The sequence below is a fragment of the Sinocyclocheilus anshuiensis genome, unplaced genomic scaffold, assembly GCF_001515605.1.
Source record: "Sinocyclocheilus anshuiensis isolate Anshui unplaced genomic scaffold, SAMN03320099.WGS_v1.1 scaffold222, whole genome shotgun sequence".
In the NCBI taxonomy this organism is placed as follows: Eukaryota; Metazoa; Chordata; class Actinopteri; order Cypriniformes; family Cyprinidae; genus Sinocyclocheilus; species Sinocyclocheilus anshuiensis.
This window is the reverse complement of record NW_015542408.1, coordinates 3,316,307-3,322,306: the sequence shown is the minus strand read 5'-3', so window position 1 is coordinate 3,322,306 and position 6,000 is coordinate 3,316,307. Positions and strand designations below refer to the sequence as shown.

The window sequence follows — 6,000 nt, the reverse complement described above, 5'->3', positions numbered from 1 at the left end:
CGGACCCCCCAATACAGTAAAACTGCACATTTTAGAGTGGCCTTTTATTGTGGCCAGCCTAAGGCACACCTGTGCAATAATCATGCTGTTTAATCAGCATCTTGATATGCCACACCTGTGAGGTGGATGGATTATCTCGGCAAAGGAGAAGTGCTCACTAACACAGATTTAGACAGATTTGTGAACAATATTTGAGAGAAATAGGCCTTTTGTGTACTTTGAAAAAGTCTTAGATATTTGAGTTCTGCTCATGAAAAATGGGGGCAAAAACAAAAGTGTTGCGTTTATCATTTTGTTCAGTGTAAGTTAATTATTTACCCCTCATACATAGTCTTTTACCTTGGACCTTTCTCTCAAGTTTTCTTAAACTTTTTTTTGCTTCAAAACAGAGTTTGTAATGCAGTAATTCCTCTAAAAACTGGTTACTGAAGAAGTTACTAAAGAAGATGCCTATGGAGAAAGTGAACGGCAGTTTCTCCAGATAAAAAACTGACTTCATAAATACCAAATGTAATAGAGCTGATTCAGTGGGGCGGATTTATTGAGGCCCCTGGAGACTCTGACACTGCTTACACTGCATTACTTAACAACAACGCTGCAATGTTTCAACAGATAATATATGGATTACATCAGCATTCCAAATACAGATCACATTAGCATTCTGAGCCCAGTGCTATGAGCAGAGGTGACAGATAAAAGGACAGGGAAGGTGGAGGGATTTCAGTCGGGATAAATGGGAGGGTGGGGCGGTCCGGCCTCTCTCCGTGCCTGGCAGTGAATGGACACTGGCACTGTGTAATACATCATCCTTCATTTTATCTGCTTTTCCTCCTATCCCATTTCTCTCTTACTCTGGTTCTGCCAAAATCCCATCCTCACCATTTTATTAATACTCACCATATTTATTAATAATAGTGTCACCTTTAATAAAATACGCTCTATGGTAAAGTACCTCATAAAGAGCTTGAAACCCAGCACTGGGTAACCGGCCTGGCTAAGTGCAGTCAGAAAAGGGTTATCATCGTTCTAAACCCTGCTTTTAACCCGAGGCAAAGGAACGTTTACACGTCTAATTTATTAGCGGGGTAGCACCGCTTTTACCTGGAGTTATGAAACCACTGCAATACCTAACTTGTACAGTGTGAAAATGTTAGATAATTAGCAACAGACACCCATTTGCTGCGCCATATTCATGATGGACAGTTAAGGCTATGGTATACAGATTCGTCTACTTGGCATGCGCACATCAATATAGCATAATTTTTGTCACACTGTACAACAATTACTATTTTTGCATTATTGTGAGGGCAGGTTTAGGGTTGGGGTAGGTGTAGACGTTAATAAAACAATCTAGTAGGTAGAAAACTTTTTTTAATTTATAACTTAAAACTTTATTGTTAGCTTCCGATTTTAGCTGTATCCCTTCTAGCCACAACCACGTTTGACCGTCAAGGAAATATCGGATGGAGTTGTGTAAACAGTCATTTCATCGTTTGAGGGTAAAATGTCAAAAGTCGACGGAAAATGCATCAATTGGAGTGGAGAATGTAACATTTTATTCTTACCTTTATAATAATTACAAGTCCATTCAGGACAAAAACGTGAGATAGTAGCCTACCGTTGTTGGCAATATATGAATGCGCAATGGGCCATTATGTAAACGGGTCACGTACTGTGTTCGTCCAGTCAATGACACTATTTTTCACACTTGAAAAATTGATTAACCCTATGTCATTATAAACCCCTTGTAAAAGAAATCCAGGGTTATCTTGCATCACATTTAAAACACTCATAATTTACCCTGGGTTAACAATAATTTTGGATATTCATAAACCAATGTTTCGCACTTAATTCCTATACCCCATCTTTAACGTTCTTATTATATTTTAGGTTTCAGTGTCATCAGTAGTAATCATGTAATTGTCACACCCTATGGACTGTTTGTTGTGTTGTCTTCCTCATGTGCTCTGTTTGACCTAGTTTCTGTCTCCGTCTTTTACGGGGGTGGTGAGAGAAAAACCCCTACATCCTGGATTCGGACGGCATTAAAATCACCAACTACCCCCTGTAAACGGTGAAAATCACTTACGTCCCCGTGAGAAACAATTACTGTCTGAATAGGGCTATTGTGTCATTAATTACCCTCATCAGTCCTCCTATTTAAGTTGTGTTCAGTTCACTGTTTATAGTCCGGTTTACTACGCCCCTACGTGTGCTCCTGCCTGTTCTGTCCTGGATTTACCCTTGTGTGGATTTATTAAAGATGGTTTGCATTGCTCATCATCTTCCTCGTGCATTTCATTCCACCGTAGCGTGACAGAAGACCGGACCTAGAAGAGAAATAGCCTAAGCAAGAAATAGACCTAGAAGAGCAAGAGTCTAAGCCCACTGCTGACGGCGAGCCAGAGCCCGCCATGACTGACGAGCCATCGCCAAATGGAGCGACAGTGCTGAGGAGCTAGAGCCCAACACGTCAGACCAGGTGCGAGAGACCCGGCTACAGAGCTCGCCACGGGGGAGAGTGTCATGGACAGCGAGAGCACGGAGGGTTGCTCCACCCACTGCACCATGGCTGAGGGTGAGCCGAGCTCAGTGGAATCTGATTTGGATATTTATGCAGACATACCCCCTCTTCTCCCGCCTTCATCTGAATTATCTGTCTGCCCTGAATTATCTGTCTACCCTGAACTGTCAGTCCTGAACTGTCAGCCTGTCGTGAATTACCTGTCTTTCCGTCACGAAAACTGAGGTTGTGCCCATTCTCCTCCCACCATCATCTGAACTATCTACCTGCCCTGAATTATTCATCTGCCCTGAACTGTCTGCCTGCCCTGAAACGACCACGGAGGTCATTCCCCTGTCACTGGCACTCCTGGTGTTGGGAGTGGCCTTGTGGTGTGTGTGGACAGCACACACCATTCCTAATCCCCCTGAACATCCTGAACTCCCGGCCAGCCTCCCTCTCCCACCATCTCCTCCACTGTCTCTTGGCAGCCCCTCTGCTCACCCTCAGCCCAGCATCTCTGCGGTGGGATTGCTGCGGGTCTGTCAGTCTCCATCCTCGTCATGGCTGGAGGATCCCTTGTCTCCGCCTCCGGCCTCCGAGTCCTGGACTCTGCCTCGGCCCTTTGACCCAGCGGCTCCACCATGGCTCCTAGCTCCCTCCTCTCCACCGTGGCCCGCCAGTCCACCAGCTCCACCGGGCTCCGCCTTGGTCTGTCGTCGACCATCTGCCGCCTCGGGACTCCACTCCTCCGGCTACACCTCGTCCCTCCGGCTCTGTCAGGCTCCTCCTTCCCTCCGGCTCCACCTTGGTCCTCTGTTGCTCCGGCTCCACAGCGGCCTTCCAGATCCCCGCCTCCGCCTCGGTCGCCGGAGCCATCTGCTCTGCCTTGGCCCTCCGGATCCTCCCCGTTGCCCTGGCTCTTCGGCTCTCCGTCTCCACCTCGGGCTCCACCACCACCTGCTCCAGCCCCCTGGAGCTGTCAGCCCTTCCTCCACCATGGCTCCTCCCTCTGTCAGCTCCACCGTGGGCTGCCATTATGGCTGTGGCCTGGGTCCCTCCTGGCTCCTCCTGTTCCCGTCTGTCTTCTCCCTGGATCCTCCCTCCGACATCACCACCCTGGACTCTGTTGGTCATCCGGCAACCTCCTGAACCTCCTCCTGCCTGCCTTCCTGCCAGCCCTTTGCCATCCCCTGTTACCATCCCATATCCACTCCTTTGTCCTCCTCCTAAGTCCCCTTCCATCCCTCCCTTTGTCTCTGCGGCTCGAGGTCACGCCTTCTGGGAGGGGGGTGAACTGTCACACCCCATGGACTATTTGTTGTGTTGTCTTCCTCATGTGCTCTGTTTAACCTAGTTTCTGTCTCTGTCTGATTATTGTCATTGGTTTCAGGTGTGTGTCATTAATTACCCTCATCAGCCCTCCTATATTAGTGTTCTGGGCTGCGTTTCCCGATAACGGTGTCTCTTAGCGCGCTACGAAGACTCTAAAGATACACCTTAACTAGGGGTATACCTTTCCTAGGTGTGTTCCCCGAACTATACCTTAGGATGTTGCTTAAGGTAAACCTTCCTACGTGCAACGTTAGCAGGGTGCTGTCCATGGCGGTGGTGCTGAATAGGTTGATATCGATGGCTCGAGAATCGATTGTTCACTATAAACAGGAGCGCGACCACGGAGGTCATTCCCCTGTCACTGGCACTCCTGGTGTTGGGAGTGGCCTTGTGGTGTGTGTGGACAGCACACACCATTCCTAATCCCCCTGAACATCCTGAACTCCCGGCCAGCCTCCCTCTCCCACCATCTCCTCCACTGTCTCTTGGCAGCCCCTCTGCTCACCCTCAGCCCAGCATCTCTGCGGTGGGATTGCTGCGGGTCTGTCAGTCTCCATCCTCGTCATGGCTGGAGGATCCCTTGTCTCCGCCTCCGGCCTCCGAGTCCTGGACTCTGCCTCGGCCCTTTGACCCAGCGGCTCCACCATGGCTCCTAGCTCCCTCCTCTCCACCGTGGCCCGCCAGTCCACCAGCTCCACCGGGCTCCGCCTTGGTCTGTCGTCGACCATCTGCCGCCTCGGGACTCCACTCCTCCGGCTACACCTCGTCCCTCCGGCTCTGTCAGGCTCCTCCTTCCCTCCGGCTCCACCTTGGTCCTCTGTTGCTCCGGCTCCACAGCGGCCTTCCAGATCCCCGCCTCCGCCTCGGTCGCCGGAGCCATCTGCTCTGCCTTGGCCCTCCGGATCCTCCCCGTTGCCCTGGCTCTTCGGCTCTCCGTCTCCACCTCGGGCTCCACCACCACCTGCTCCAGCCCCCTGGAGCTGTCAGCCCTTCCTCCACCATGGCTCCTCCCTCTGTCAGCTCCACCGTGGGCTGCCATTATGGCTGTGGCCTGGGTCCCTCCTGGCTCCTCCTGTTCCCGTCTGTCTTCTCCCTGGATCCTCCCTCCGACATCACCACCCTGGACTCTGTTGGTCATCCGGCAACCTCCTGAACCTCCTCCTGCCTGCCTTCCTGCCAGCCCTTTGCCATCCCCTGTTACCATCCCATATCCACTCCTTTGTCCTCCTCCTAAGTCCCCTTCCATCCCTCCCTTTGTCTCTGCGGCTCGAGGTCACGCCTTCTGGGAGGGGGGTGAACTGTCACACCCCATGGACTATTTGTTGTGTTGTCTTCCTCATGTGCTCTGTTTAACCTAGTTTCTGTCTCTGTCTGATTATTGTCATTGGTTTCAGGTGTGTGTCATTAATTACCCTCATCAGTCCTCCTATTTAAGTTGTGTTCAGTTCACAGTTTGTAGTCCGGTCTACTACGTCCCTACGTGTGCTCCTGCCTGTTCTGTCCTGGATTTACCCTTGTCTGAATTTATTAAAGACTGTTTGCATTGCTCATCATCTTCCTCGTACGTTTCATTCCCCCATAGCGTGACAGTAATAAGTATTAACTGATTACATGTAATATGGATTACGTAATCAAATTCCAAAAAATGTATTAGGGTGATTCTATAACTGGAGATACATTTGGCATTTCAAAAAGTTAAGAAATTAAATGTTGACTAGGCCTAACAAAAATTCTTTCCAATATCTTATTGAAAACATATTCAATTTTAATAATTCTGTACTTGCCAAACACTAGTTACTTAGCCTACCTTTTTTTATTAATGAAAAAAAACAGATTTTATTTATAGTAGGCTTATTATTTGACAACTCTGTTACAGACAAATTAGGAAATGTGCAGAAATAACAAATCATAACAGGAAAAAATCCTTCTAGTTTTATTAGATAAACAGTCCTTACATTCCAACACATGAAACTGAGATAATATTTCACCTATGCATACCTTAAAAATAATAATAATAAAAAAAAAAAACAGCCATGTCTTCACAGAGCTGTCCACTTGGACAACCAAAAATCTATTATATACAAAATCCAGTAAAAAAAAAAAAAAGGATGTTGAAATATTATAAGGGTGCAAAAATACTTCAATAATGTTCATGAGATTTT

At 48.1% G+C, this 6,000-nt stretch overlaps 1 long non-coding RNA gene across 1 annotated transcript in view; it reads right to left on the bottom strand.

Moving 5' to 3' along the window:
• The window catches only part of LOC107693104 (uncharacterized), a 16,813-nt gene extending 14,129 nt beyond the window's left edge, over positions 1 to 2,684 (bottom strand). The window contains exon 1 of the long non-coding RNA XR_001634707.1: positions 2,568 to 2,684. This is a non-coding gene — a long non-coding RNA (uncharacterized LOC107693104). The remainder of the gene's footprint in view (positions 1 to 2,567) is intronic.
• Between the last annotated feature and the right edge of the window lie 3,316 nt (positions 2,685 to 6,000).